Raw genomic sequence first — 13,785 nt, 5'->3', positions numbered from 1 at the left:
TGAATATTAGTTATTCCTTCCTGGGGACAAATAGCATAGTTATTCATGTATCGTCCCCATTTTTCAAGTAATTAGAAATTTGTAAAAAATATATATATTTAGTATTATTATTTTTAACGTTAGAGAACAGACTTTTTTTTATCTCTTATGAAATTTAATTTAAAAATTGTCGGATAATTTAAAATTTATTGTCAGCTGTATTACTGGTCTCGTATATTAGAAAAATTCGAAAGAATTATGATATAGGAATAGGGAGGCAAAGAAGAAAAACTTAGCTTAAAAGGAACTTTGATTTTCTTCCCATGTCTCTGAGATGTCAGGGATACTACGGATAAGGCATGAATAGATGTGATGGAAGATCAAGAGATAGAGAAATATTTTTATAGAAAACAACAGAGATCGAGGTGCTGGAACATAAAAGGAAATGACAGTTGGAAGGATCCTAATGAGGGATGGGTTGAAATAAATTAAGGTAAATTGTTGGCTGAGATCAGGGGTCCCAAACTACGGCCTGCGAGGAATTTCTCTTTATCTACAGACTCTCCACAATGGAATCCACAACATCATTCCCAATTTGAACAATAGTAGCTTTTCTAGCCTCAATTCTTTTCCTTCAAGCGAAAAGCACTAAAACCTCGTGCGGTTTTAAGACACTGAGAAACCATTTTGAAGGGAAGAAAGTTTGTAGTTTTAGCAGAACGTAAACATTCCAGCTTATTTTCTGCCAAGATGCTATCTTCAAGTTTCAAGTAGTCCCGAGCTTTAAAAAAAAATACTGTGAGGTGTTAGAGGGAGCTCGTGCTCCCCTTTCAAATCATCCAGTAAACTTGTGGCGTTTCTTGTAGCTTTGTTGGTAATTTAAGAGTGGTCGATAGCAATATGTTCCTTCTCTCGCCCTTGGGCTGTGTTCGTTGGCTTCTCCATGTCGATATTCCAGCAGAGGGTGGTTATAACCGACTCTCGTGTCGACGTTCGGATCATGATTTCGCTGGGAATGTGTCGTCAGAGTACAATTCAAGGTTAGCAGAGCAAAAAGATTGTTGAGATGATACGTTCACTCACCTAATGCCTTCAGAGATTTTCAGTCCTCCAAATTCCTTCTGTTTCATAGAAATACTAAATATCAACATGTAGAGGGGCACCGAAATATAAATCCTGCCCTGAGAGGCAGCTCAGCGCCAACAAAATGCGCACTGTAAAAGACAGACAGACAGACACTATATGCACCCGAGTGCCAAAAGCCAAGTCAATATCAAGATGGAGAGGAAAGTAGAATATGAAGGGAGTAAGCAGGCTTGGCCCCCATGTCCGTGATGAGGATAAAAAGATTATAGAGACCAGATGAAAACCGTTTTTGCATGAGATCAAGAGGCATACATTGATTAACCACCTGCAAAGCAAGGATGGAAATAGTTTTGCAAGTTTGACACATGGAAAGTGCTTCTTTGGACAAAGATAATCTTCTTTTGGATGAGAGTCTTGTGTTATCCTAAAAAAATATTATCTCTATCCAAAAAGAATGCGTAAAGTTCTATAATTTAGTTTGTGATCTTACATGAAACCCAAAAATTTATGGAAGCTAACCATGGAGAGTGATTGGTCAAACAAGTTGATGGCAGGAGGACGTAGAATGTCAAGACTGTCTATTTTCTTTAAGACTTCATCATTGCTGTACATTATTGTAAATATTTATAGCATACAGAATATAATTTAATAACCAGAGGCGCTAGAGGGTATCACTGTACCCCTCAGGGATATACATCTCTGCACTGCATCTATAAGGGACAGAATTAAAGCTTGATGCTCTCTGGTTTTTGTGGGTTGCTTTATTGTTAAAACTCTAAGGCGCAAATAAATGCTGTCTGCGCGCACTCACAATCAGGGACAACCGGTATAAACAAAAAAAACTGTTGTTCCCTGTAAAATGCAACCCAGTTTACACTTCGGGAATCTTAAACCAGTTCATTTGAAGTTAATTTTATTAAAAGAAGCGTATATCTTATGGCCTTTTCTTTAACTATTCGTTAAAGTTTCGTTTGCCTATACTCAAGGTGGCGCCTTTTGTTCGGGTTGTTTTCTTTCATTGGTTCAAAGGGAGCCGGATGTTCGCACCGCAAAAGAAAGAGAAAGGTATTCTTTCATTAGTGTTCCCGTGTACTCCCCAGACACGCATTAGGAATGACACATTGGCCAATAGCAGTGTGTTCTCTCCATGTATACAAAGTATCGATTGTGCATGCAGCTGCTCGTAAATCTTGCGAGATTTGTAGCCTTCATCTCGAAAGCTTCAACACAAACTGCTTTTGCCAGGCTGTCGATCGACACAATAAATTGAAATGTTCGGACGATGAGGGACTGCCGCTAAACCAAGTAGTTATGCAATTTCACTTACGTCCTTTTTTGTTGTTCCGTCTCCTTAAAAATTTCGCATAAAATTCAACGTTTTGGACAACCTCAAAGAAATTTTCTATGCGTCTTTGATAACCAGAGAGAGAAAGATGTAGATAAAAACACGGATTGGTTGTTTGATTAGAGTTGGCGCTGAGGCATCCTTAGATGGAAAAAGTATGAGGTCCTTGTTCAAGGCTGACTAACTCCGTTAAAAAAAAACCATACAAATTTCCTTGTCCTCTCGATGATATCAAACCCCCTAGTCTTTTCTACATGGGGTTGAGGAATGGTTAATTGTAACCATTGTTATTACCCCTACCAGTGCTCAAATACATATAGACGGAAAGAAAAAAATTGGGAAACAGAAAGATAAAAAGAAGTAGAAAGAGGGAAAAAGATCAAAAAAGTTAAAGAAAGAATGGAGAGAGAGGGAAAGAAAACAGACAGAGAAAAACAGTGATAAAGTCAGAAATAAAGAGAGAGAGGACAGAGATTTAGAGAAAAAGATCAGAAACATACAGATAGTAGCAGAATAGCAGATAAAACAGTTTGAAAGGCAGAAACAGAGAGAGAAAGAAAGATGACTAAAGATCCCTAATGTGCCCAATAACTGGAGTCGTTTTTGACCCCAAATTGACCTTTCCTAATCATCTAGATGCTCTTCACCAGAAAATGGATAAACTTAGATGGCAAGCGAAGCAGCAGCACCTCTGTATCCAGGATCCCAATGAAGTACATCACAACAATTGTCCACTCAGCAGTCCTATATGGAGCAGAATGGGCTCCGGCGGTCCATACAACACTAAAACCAGTAGTTGCTTCTGAATACTGGCTGTTTTGGTGGGCAGCTCATAAACATGGTGCGCTCCCTATTGGAAGCACTTCAAGCCTGGCACAATCCCAAGGCTCCACAGCTCAATCTTTGAGAGGAATCACTGCCACTGGAAATACGCTCATAGGACGTATTTCAGCTTCTGATCTGTGAGGATCCCACTCTGTATTCTTCGGAACCACCAATGGAAATGGGTTGCACGCGGCTGACAGATTTCTCCTTGGCAACTGTTGAAAGTAGCACAGTCACTCGATGCGGACCTTTTTAAATTCGCTACTAACAAGTATCAAATCCTGGACGAAAGATCTGTTCTTATGCGTTAATTGAGCGACTTCCATAAATTTATTCGGATTTTAAACAATGTAACTGAATGATCTCTGGTAATTTGTTAATAGAGCATCCCCAATTAAGTTGCAATACTTAACCAGTTACAATCAAATGTTGCAATAAAGTCTCTCTCTCTCTCTCTCTCTCTCTCTCTCTCTAATTAAGAGTATACAGTGCTTCAATTTCATGAGGATAATAATGAGCTTCCTCCTTGCCAGATAGTTTTCTACTGTATAAATACCATGGCTATATTTCCAGCTGTGAAGGGAACTTTGCAATGAATGAAATGTAATGCAATGAAACGTAAAAGGTAATAGAAAAATAAAAGGACAAATGAAGAAACAAAAAAAAAATAAGTAGGAGAGAGAAAAAGACGGATAGAGACAGACAGAAAGAGAGAGACAGACAGACACACAAATACAGAAAACAGATAGAAAGCGAGAGACAGAGAGACAAAGACAGAGAGAGAGAGACATGGAGAGAGATAGACAGGCAAATAAGAAAGAGACAGACGGAAAAATCAGAGAAACAGATCGATACACACACACACACACACACACACACACACACACACACACACACACACACACACACACACACACACACACACACACACACACACACACACAGAAGGCGCCTCCGTAGCCAGGTGGGAAGGAGCAGCAGTGCGTAGCACACGCTTCTTGATTAGACCGGGGTTCGAGCCCGTCACCACCAAATACAGAGGATGCGGAAAGGTCAAGGAATGACCACCGCATTTCCCTGAGCAATATGGCCTTAGTTGCTAATGCTCCTAAAAACCAAAAAAAAAAAAAAAACACACACAGAGTTGCAGACCGAAAGAGAAAGATGGTTCAGAGAGAGAGAGGAAGACTGAGACAGAAAGAGGATGGAAAGATAGGAGGGATAGATGAAGAATGGGAAAGGAGAGAGATGAGGAGATAAAGGTAGAGGAATGGGATGAGAGATGGAGATGGTGAAAGATGAAGAGGGGAAGAAGGGAGAGAAGAAAGATGAACAGGAAAGAGGAGAGGAGAGAGGAAGATATTAGAGGGAATGAAAGATGAAGGAGAGAGAGAGAGAGAGAGAGAGAGAGAGAGAAGCATAAAAGATAACGTGAACGAAAACTGAGACATGGAAAGACGAGGACATGGATAATGCGAGATATGAAGATAAAAAAAAATGGACTAGCAATATGGAAAGCAAGATAGGAGACATAGGGGACAGAGAGAGAGAGAGAGAGAGAGAGAGAGAGAGAGAGAGAGAGAGAGAGAGAGAGAGAGAGCGCGCATTCCAAAGAAAGAAAGAGACATAAGTCGTTCGATTCCAAAACTGAAATGTCTATCCAAAATCCCGATATTATTTCGAAGTTGAGAATTTTTTCAACTTCAAATCATTAATCATTTTGTGCTTGACTTTTGCACACAACACGTTGCTTTTCCCAATCGAATCCATCCCTCTGCAAGACTGCTTTCCTTTCGAAATGGTGTCACGGTTTCCATTCTGAAATATCATACAAGCGGATGTCTACAATCTCTCTCTCTCTCTCTCTCTCTCTCTCTCTCTCTCTCTCTCTCTCTCTCTCTCTTTAATTCCTCGATTTTAACATCAACTCAGTTGGTCCAGTGCGTCGCACTTCTTTCACTTTCCCGGTCTCAGTCTTTTCGTGTCTTAATATTCCGCGGTCACTCATCATATCTCCCCCCCCCCAGAACATATTCCCTCACCGAAATAAGGAAATCTGTCTCGCAACGAAAGCAAAAACAATTAATTAACTTCCCTCAGCATCCGCGTGCTCCTCAGCTTTTCCACTTCGGCGCATTTTGCTTAAAAAAACACGAAACTGCGGCGAGTTTATTAGAAATGGATGAAAAATGGTGGTCGGCTATTGCGCGAATGGAGGACAGAAATTTTTAATAAACTCAAAGTCCTCTTTCTCGTGGCCCGTAATTAGTTTATAATCGTGCAAACATCGAGGAAGAGTTTCAAGGGCACGCGCTTCGAGGCAACGATTGTTAAAGCGACGAATCACGAAAAAAATCAGAGGTTCCCTCACAGAACAACCATAATGAAACGGGCATTAGAACGCGTACCAATATTAAAAACCCATCCTTCTCTCTATCTAACGCAACCGCTGTTTGGTGGTAAAGTATCTTCCACTTTGCTCCGCATAATAGTTGGACACGGCACTCATTGTTAACAAAGAACAGTTTTGTGGTGGCGTGCAGGTTCAAACACGCGATATGCACAACTCGTTCCCTGCTAATTGGTTACAATTTAATTATACAAGATTTGAAAAGTTTTCATTGAAAGCCAATATTGCCGATCTGTGCTGTGACTCTTCCTGCGTGTTCGTAGAAATTTTCAGGTTTTTAACTGTATTCTTCTCCTCAACAGAGGGCGTTGAAGTGTGGAATTAAGATGGCGGCGACTGTTGAGAGAGTCAAGCGTCGTGCAGTCATTGAGTAACTTCATTTTAAGGGAATGTTGCCAAAAGAAATTGATAAAGACACGTAGCATTACGGGAATCTTGTCCTCATTCGCCATGGTCAAAAACGTTGAATCGTATCAGAAAGTGTGTTGATTTAAGGAGGACTATGTTGAAACATAAATGGGCTTCAACTTTCCCAGCATTCCTTCTATAAGAGGCTAGAAACTTCTCCTCCCCTCGTATAATTATATTGTAACCAAAGGGTATCATTAGACTCCGAGATGGTCCCCTTGAACTGGAGAAGTGCTAATGTCTTCCCAATCCACAAAGTTGGTGCTAAAGAGGAGTTGGATAAAAATAAGTCAATGAATTTGATTTCTGTGGTCATTGAGTGTGGTTAAAGATGCCATTGAGGACCCTCTCGATAAGTTTGATATCTTGAATAGCTCCCAGCATGCATTCATGAAGAAGTCATTCCTGACCAATGTGGTAAATGAAATTGCATTTCTTGGTCATTCCTGACCAAGCATGCAATCCTCATTTGTATTGCATCTTGATAAAAGATAGAAGTTTGTCATTAACGGTCAGCCTTCAGGGCGGACCAGCATAACAAATGGGGTTCCTCAGGAATCGGTCTTGGGTCCCACCTCTGTCTAATCATATTGTAGCAAGAATGGTTAACAATTTCAGCCAGACCATGCTGCTTAAAGAAGAAGCAGCATTGGATTTGGGGACCACAAATCCAGTATGAGAGATTAGTTAAGTAGTTCAAGGAGAAAACGGCTTAGGATTTGCCACACCTACGACCCTCCTAGGTGAGGCAAGAACCAGGGAAACAAGTATAAAATCTCAAGGAATAACAGAAGATTGTATTTCATGAAATCCCCTAATGGGTAGCGAATTGTCAAACACCCAAATCAGTTGCTTCCCAACATGGTAGAAGCAGTGAGTCGAAATTTAATGCAGAATGAATTCTGATTTTGGTTTCCTTATTCCAAAAAAGTGTCCGATTCTTTACATCATTTTGTCCTACTAATATTCTAGTACATTAACCTACCCATTTAATCACGAGTTCTTGGTTAAAATTGCCAATCCTCAAAAATCTTGCAGGGAGACCCTCGAGGCTCTCCCTTGGGACCACTTATTTTCACTCAGTTCACTCAATGGGGCTTCTACACATTCTCACATGACACCACAAATAACAACAAGACGATTCTATTAGAAATATTTCAATAAAATGCATCAACTATCCGCGCATGCGCACAGTACCACAATGGGAACAATTATTCCCATAAATTTTCGCTTCAAGAGTACAGTAAGTAATTAATTTTTTATTTCCGCCCTACAAAATAGTTCTTATATTTCTAAGAAAACTTGCATTTCCACGAAGCTCCTCATGCATTCAAGAAAGGATTTATTACTCCATAAAGTAGCTTCTTCTATCTTTTAAAGCTTTTTCTTTTAATGTTTTTGTCCATCACAAACAAGCGTTTATGCATTTCAGTAATTATAACGGAATTGTAAGGTTGAAATGAAAGAATGAAGGGGAGGAAAAAAAACATACATTTCTTTCAGAAAAACAACCAGCATTACTAGAGAAAGATAACATTAATTAATATTTAAGAAGGCAGCGAGACTTAGCAAGTTGAGGATAATTAAAGTGTTTTTTTTTTATTATTATTATTACTGGAAACAACATCCAAAGAGGAGAAAAAGATGTCTATCCATGAGGAGATTATAATATCAAACAAGCACATTAAGACTTAGCAGAATGATGCGATCGGTTTTCTAACGAGGGTCACAACGCTTTTTATAGTCTTAAGTGTACAAAATTCTCACATTTCTAATTAAAACACACCTCCAGGGCAATTAAAAAAAAAAAAAAACGTCTAAATACGAATGGTGCTTTGGGTCGATTTTTCATCTCACAAAAACGACAAGAAAATAAAAATAATCTTTGCATATATAAGAACGAACGAAGACAGAAGTAATTAAGAGATCGATGTACTTTAAAATATTTGGAACAAACTATTGTGATATTGAAGAGGATCCTTCATTTTTAATATCACAAAATTAAGTACAAACTCTTAGCTCCTCTCCTTTGGAAGAGTGATAAGAATTCAAAATTGTCTTGTTCAGTTAACGATTCTTGAAATTCTGCTAATAAAATGTAAAAGCACGTAATTCTGTAGTTTTCTCATTAATATATATTTTAATGTCAAAAGTAATCGAGATAATAATGGAGATATCACAGACAAGCAGAATGAGTTGCGGTAAGGCACTTATGGATAATCAGGAAGGCTTAATCGCCGGATTCCATATCTGAAAATTTTCATTGTGTGACACCTGATGCCGAACCATAAATGTTGCTGTGTCATATACCGACAGTGGGCAACTCCATCGTGCCCATACTCTGGCAGTTCTATAGATAGAAATTGGCCCTCTATATTCTAGTAGGATAATGCATCTTTCCCTACAATGAGCATAGTGTTTGGTGGAAGGTGCCACCGGTGGTTTCCCACATCTGCGCCATGGTACTTTGTGAAGAATTTACAGAATCTCTGTAAAAGCCAGAAAAAGTGTGGTGTCTGGTTTGTGACAGAGTTGTGCTGTGGTCTGTTGTTCTGTCTCTGGCTGCTTAGCCGCAAGGCCCCTAAGGGAACCCCACGTTGCCCGCCACCACCACTGGGAGGTGAGCCAGGCTGCCCATTATACTCTGGCTGGCCTCCGCCAGGATTGCCGAAGCTTCCTGACGGAGACCAAGAAAAAAAAAAATAAATAAATAAAAATAATAAAATAAAATAAAATAAAAAATAAAGTAACAGATTAAAAAATAAATAAATAAAAAATAATAATAAAATAAAATAAGTAAAAAAAAAAAAAGAGAGAGAGAGAGAGGAGCATAGAAGAAGAGAGGATTAGAGGGGGAATGAATTTGGGTGGGTTGACAGGGGAGAATAAATCCACCCTAATTTAGGCGAAGAATAGGAAAGAGTGTGGGTTTAAAAGTCACAGGGGACAGGCGCCCTTGTGTAATTGCCAATGGCATAGTGCCAGCAATCCCGCACTGAGGTCAGTGCCAGCAATCCCGCACCTAGATCGGTACCAGCAGTATATCCTACCCATTTCGGGTTTGCGATGACTTAAATCCCGCACTCCGAGGAGTGCCAGCATCCCGCACCTTGGATGGTGCCTGCAATAGATCCTACCCTATTTGGGTTTGCATGATTATATCTGCTTTTTTCCGGGGGAATGGAGAGTTATCCCACGCCGGTCCGGTTTAGTTCTTGGGCTCTGAGTTCTGCAATCTTAGCTCGCCTAAGTGCAAATGTTTCTTGCGCGTAGGTGGTTAATGCCTTATAGGTATCTTCCTCGAGTAGCAGAATGGATTCTTGATTGCGAGGGTTTCTCTGTATTGTAGTGAGGAATTTAAGCCTACTGTTGTCGTAGCTGGGGCACTCATACATGAAGTGCCCCCAAGACTCCTCTTTGCCGCAGTGGCAACGTGGATCATTCTCAATTCCCATGGCGGTCAGTTTTTGTTGGAAGGATCCATGGCCGGTGATGATAAAGGTCACATGGAGGCCAGGTGAAAACCAGGGTGGAGGTTCTGGGTGAGTTGAGCTTATGGATGGAAGGAATCGTTTTGTGATGGCCCCTTTTGTTGTGGTGTCCCAGTCATGTTGCCATATCTCTTGTAGATGTTGGGTTATCCGTTGTCTTTCCTGCCTGGTGCCGTTTGTGGTGTCAAGTTGAAAATTTAGCAGTTGGGTTGGAACTCCCTTCCTTAAGTGATAAAAAAAAAGCCCTCTTTTAACCACTTCTAAGTATAGTGGCTGACATCCAGTTATTACTTGCAGAGCAGGGGTGCTGACGGTGCGGCAGGCCCTGCAAATTGAAAGGAGCATGAATCTCTGGATTGAATCCAGCTTACGTTTATTTCTTGCTAGGATGGCTTTTCGGTACCAGATGGAGGCACCATTACACACAATTGGCACGTATGCCGCTTGGTATATCAGAGTAAGAGCTTTGTGCTTCAGCCCCCAGTCTGCCCTGCTGACCCGCCTTATCATAGCACTGTACCTTTGAATTTTGTTGGCCAGATACTTTAGGTGGTGGTGGAAGGTAAGCCCCGAGTCTAAGAAGATACCTAGGAGCTTGACTTCAGTGTGCAGCGGTATGGGCATAAAGTTTAATTTTATTGTAGGTGGTCTTGTGATTTGTAGCCTGCCTTTAAGGAATATGGACTTTGTTTTCTCTCCTGAAATGGTAAGGTTGTGCAGGGCTGCCCAGTTCTGAAGTTTTACCAGTGCTCCATTTGCCATTTTCTCCAGGTTCGTCCTGGTGTTAGCACATACCAAAAGGACAAGATCATCCGCGAAGGCCAAGGACTCAACACCTCCCAGGTCCATGCCGAGGAACTCATCAAGGACAATAGACCAGAGGAAAGGGCCAAGCAAAGAGCCCTGCGGACAGCCTTGATCGATGTACCTAGTCACTGTCTGGAATCTGTTGGTAACTTGTACTTTTCTACCAGTTAAATATGACCTTAAACTGTTGTATAGGTTGTTGGAAACATTTGATTGCCGAAGCCTCCGAAGAACACTGGGCCACCATAGTCGATCAAAGGCCCCAGCGAAGTCTACCATGATTGCAAGGGAGTACTTAAAGGCTGTGTGAGTTGCTTGAGTGATTAATCTGTTAATGGCATCTTCTGTGCTGCTGCCTGCTTTGAATCCAAATTGCTTGTCACTTGGAAGTTTTTGTTCTTCATATCTGGCGGTTAAGCGAAATAGGAGCAGGCGTTCTTGTAGCTTGGCCATTACAGAGAGCAGGGCAATCGGGCGGTAGGAGGTTGGAATTTATGGTGGCTTGTCGGGATTTTTCAATATAAATTTCAGGGTTGCAGTTTTCCAGGATGTTGGAAAGGTGCCTTCTGTCAGGCACCTATTTAGAAGGCTGAGGAGAGTAACAGGATAGCATTCTGCAAATTTTTTAACCACATCCACTTCCAGCAGATCAGCACCAGGTGTTTTTCCTACTTTCATTTTGTTTATTGCCAAGTCCATCTCAATGTTAGTGAAGGGGGATTCCACAGAGGCAGGATGATAGTTGTGATTTTCATCTACTATTTCTTGTTTTTGTTGAGTCATAGCTGCAGCTTCAATGGGATAAATGGTGTCTAGAATATTGTTAATGCTATCCTTCCAGGTGTAAGTAGAGGAGCCATCCATCTTTAGTGTCGTATCAAGTACCTCTCCTCGCGGCAGCTTGTTTGTTACGATCTTGAAAACGATGCCCCAGGGGTCTTATTCCCAGAAGTGGATACCAGGGTTTGCCACGTTTGCTTTTTACTTTTACGAATTAGCTTTGTGTATTCATTTCTGACAATGCGGTAAGCCTCCCTGGTGGCATCTACCTCATGGGGAGGTAGCCTTGATCGAGCCTGCTGGAACATTTTTCTTGCATGGTGGACTCTTCTTCTGAGATCCTGTAGTTGGGGATTCCACCAGGGAACTGCATACCGGTAGGGCCTTCTGCGTGGGATGGAGAGATCACATGCAGATCTTATGGCAGTGGTAATAATCTGTACGCAATCGTCTGAAGGGAGTGCTTCAGGGAGTGGAGTGTCCTCAGGGAGTCTTCTTGTTAGCTCAGTCCGAAAACGTGGCCAGTCTGCCTTTTTTGTATTGTACCGTATCACATCTCGTGGGATCGGAGGGGTCCGTTCCACAGAGCGAACCAGAGAAAATGATATCGCTCTGTGGTCCGACGTGGTCCAGGCTTCTTGTACAGTCCATTTGGCTAGTTTGTTGGCAATGTCTGGGGTGGCTGCTGTAACATCTATGGTGCTCTCCCAAAGGGGGCCACTGTAAGTTGGAAGTTGATCTGGTCGGTTTATTACTTGGAGGCCTGTGGCTAGGAAGAATTCTTCTAGTTTTGCACCATTTCTTTATGCAGACCTGTCAGGGGTGCGACTGTGCCAGAGCAGAGATCTGCAGTTTGCATCCATGGCTATTAGTAGTCTTCCACCCGGGAGAGTCTCAAGAGCCGTCTGAATGGTTGAGATCGCTGGGGTGATGTCTTCACCAGGGTGAGTATATATTGTTAACAGGAACAAGGACCCTAACTGAGTTATGATTTGTGCACAGGCACTGTTTGCAGTGCAGAGTGGTGTAATCTTTGTTGTGCTGATTTCTGGGTTTCTGAGCAGTGTGCCTACATTTTATTTTTATTAATTTATTATTATTTTAAAAAATATATATATCTCGAATTGCTATGATCTTCTAAGTCTGACGCAGTCAACCCTAAAGATGTTAAAAGGATAGTGGATGTTCTGCACCAAACTCCCTTTTACAGCACTCTCACAGATGATACAATGGGTTGTTTTCCATACTGTTGTTCAATTAGCTGTTTTAGACTATTGTTTCCGTTATAATAACTTCTCTTAAGTCTGTGACATGTCTCCAAGTCATAGACCTTCCCTAGTACATCTAGAAGAAACAGAGAGACATCCCTAACACAGAGGAGGTCCGGTTTCCTAAGACCTTCCTCAGCTTGGTAATGAGGTTCCTTTTGGACCTCCCATCCTTTGTGGCTGAGCTTATTCTGGACAACGTTTACAACTTCATCATGTCTTATTATCCTCAATCCGTTTGTCCCGTGGCATCTTTGTGCAAGGCGGCAAGGGATTCAGTAGCCAAACATCCAGCCCTGCACTCTCTATCCGTACTTCTTCCTCTAGATGTTCTGGAGAGGGTAGGAAGAGCATTGATCCTGGTTGTAATCAGTTCAATGTACGCATGGTCGGACAATATTTTGGTACCCTCCCCTATCCACCGATCCCACCAGCGGACTTTACATGATTCCTTAAGTCCACAGCCATCAAAGGGATCGTGTAAGAAGGAGCTCCACCGCTCCTTCACAGATGTTTTCGTCTCCAACTGGGTCTCATATCCATCAATAATTTATTCACTACATATAGTTCTTGCTTAATTTGTCCATCAAGACTCCTTTTCCAGCGTGATGGTGTCCATATACTTTTGGTAGGGTAGTATATATAGCTATAAAAAGGTAGAATTAATTAGTATGAGAGCTCGCAGATGCTTTTTCATTGAAGGTAGTGCAGTTTAGAGTAGCCCAAACATTTGGCAAACCAGCAAAAGAGAGAGCCGCGCAGCTTGTCTAGACAGGTCACGAGGAGTCCAATTTCCGGTTTAGTTCATCATAATTAGAATACAGTATTACGTTAATCATGTACAAAGTACATCTAATTTATAACTCTATGCTTAATTACTATTCAAAGTATTTCATAATTAGCGAAAATGTTCACAGATAATAAATCGACGATTATAATTCTTACAATTCTCATTAATTAAAAGAAAATAAACATTAATAAAAGAGAACGTTTAATTACCACTTCATATTGAATCGAACTCAAATTTCATAAAAGGAGAAAAAGCGTACTTTTTACATCAAGATGCATATAAGATGAAATTCTCCATATTTAACTCATACATATTAATGTTACATAAAGACACATGTGTTGCTGTTAATTAGCGCCAAAGTTTACTTACTGAGACCTCCACTATAATCTTTTTCTCATAAAGGAGATCAAAAGTAGTGCATAAATTATCTCCCCTAGCAACTAGTTTTGTAAAATACAATAGACATAGAAGACAACAGTGCATCAACCCCGCATGGCACCAAAGCTACACAGAGAAAGCACATGCGAAGGGGCAACAACTTTCTCCTGAATATTCCTTTACTAAAAAAAGCAGATATTGAAAGACAGCTCTGGGCA

The sequence above is a fragment of the Mastigoproctus giganteus genome, chromosome 5 (genome assembly GCF_048544385.1).
Source record: "Mastigoproctus giganteus isolate SK-2022 chromosome 5, ASM4854438v1, whole genome shotgun sequence".
Taxonomy (NCBI): Eukaryota; Metazoa; Arthropoda; class Arachnida; order Uropygi; family Thelyphonidae; genus Mastigoproctus; species Mastigoproctus giganteus.
This window is presented reverse-complemented; position numbering follows the sequence as displayed.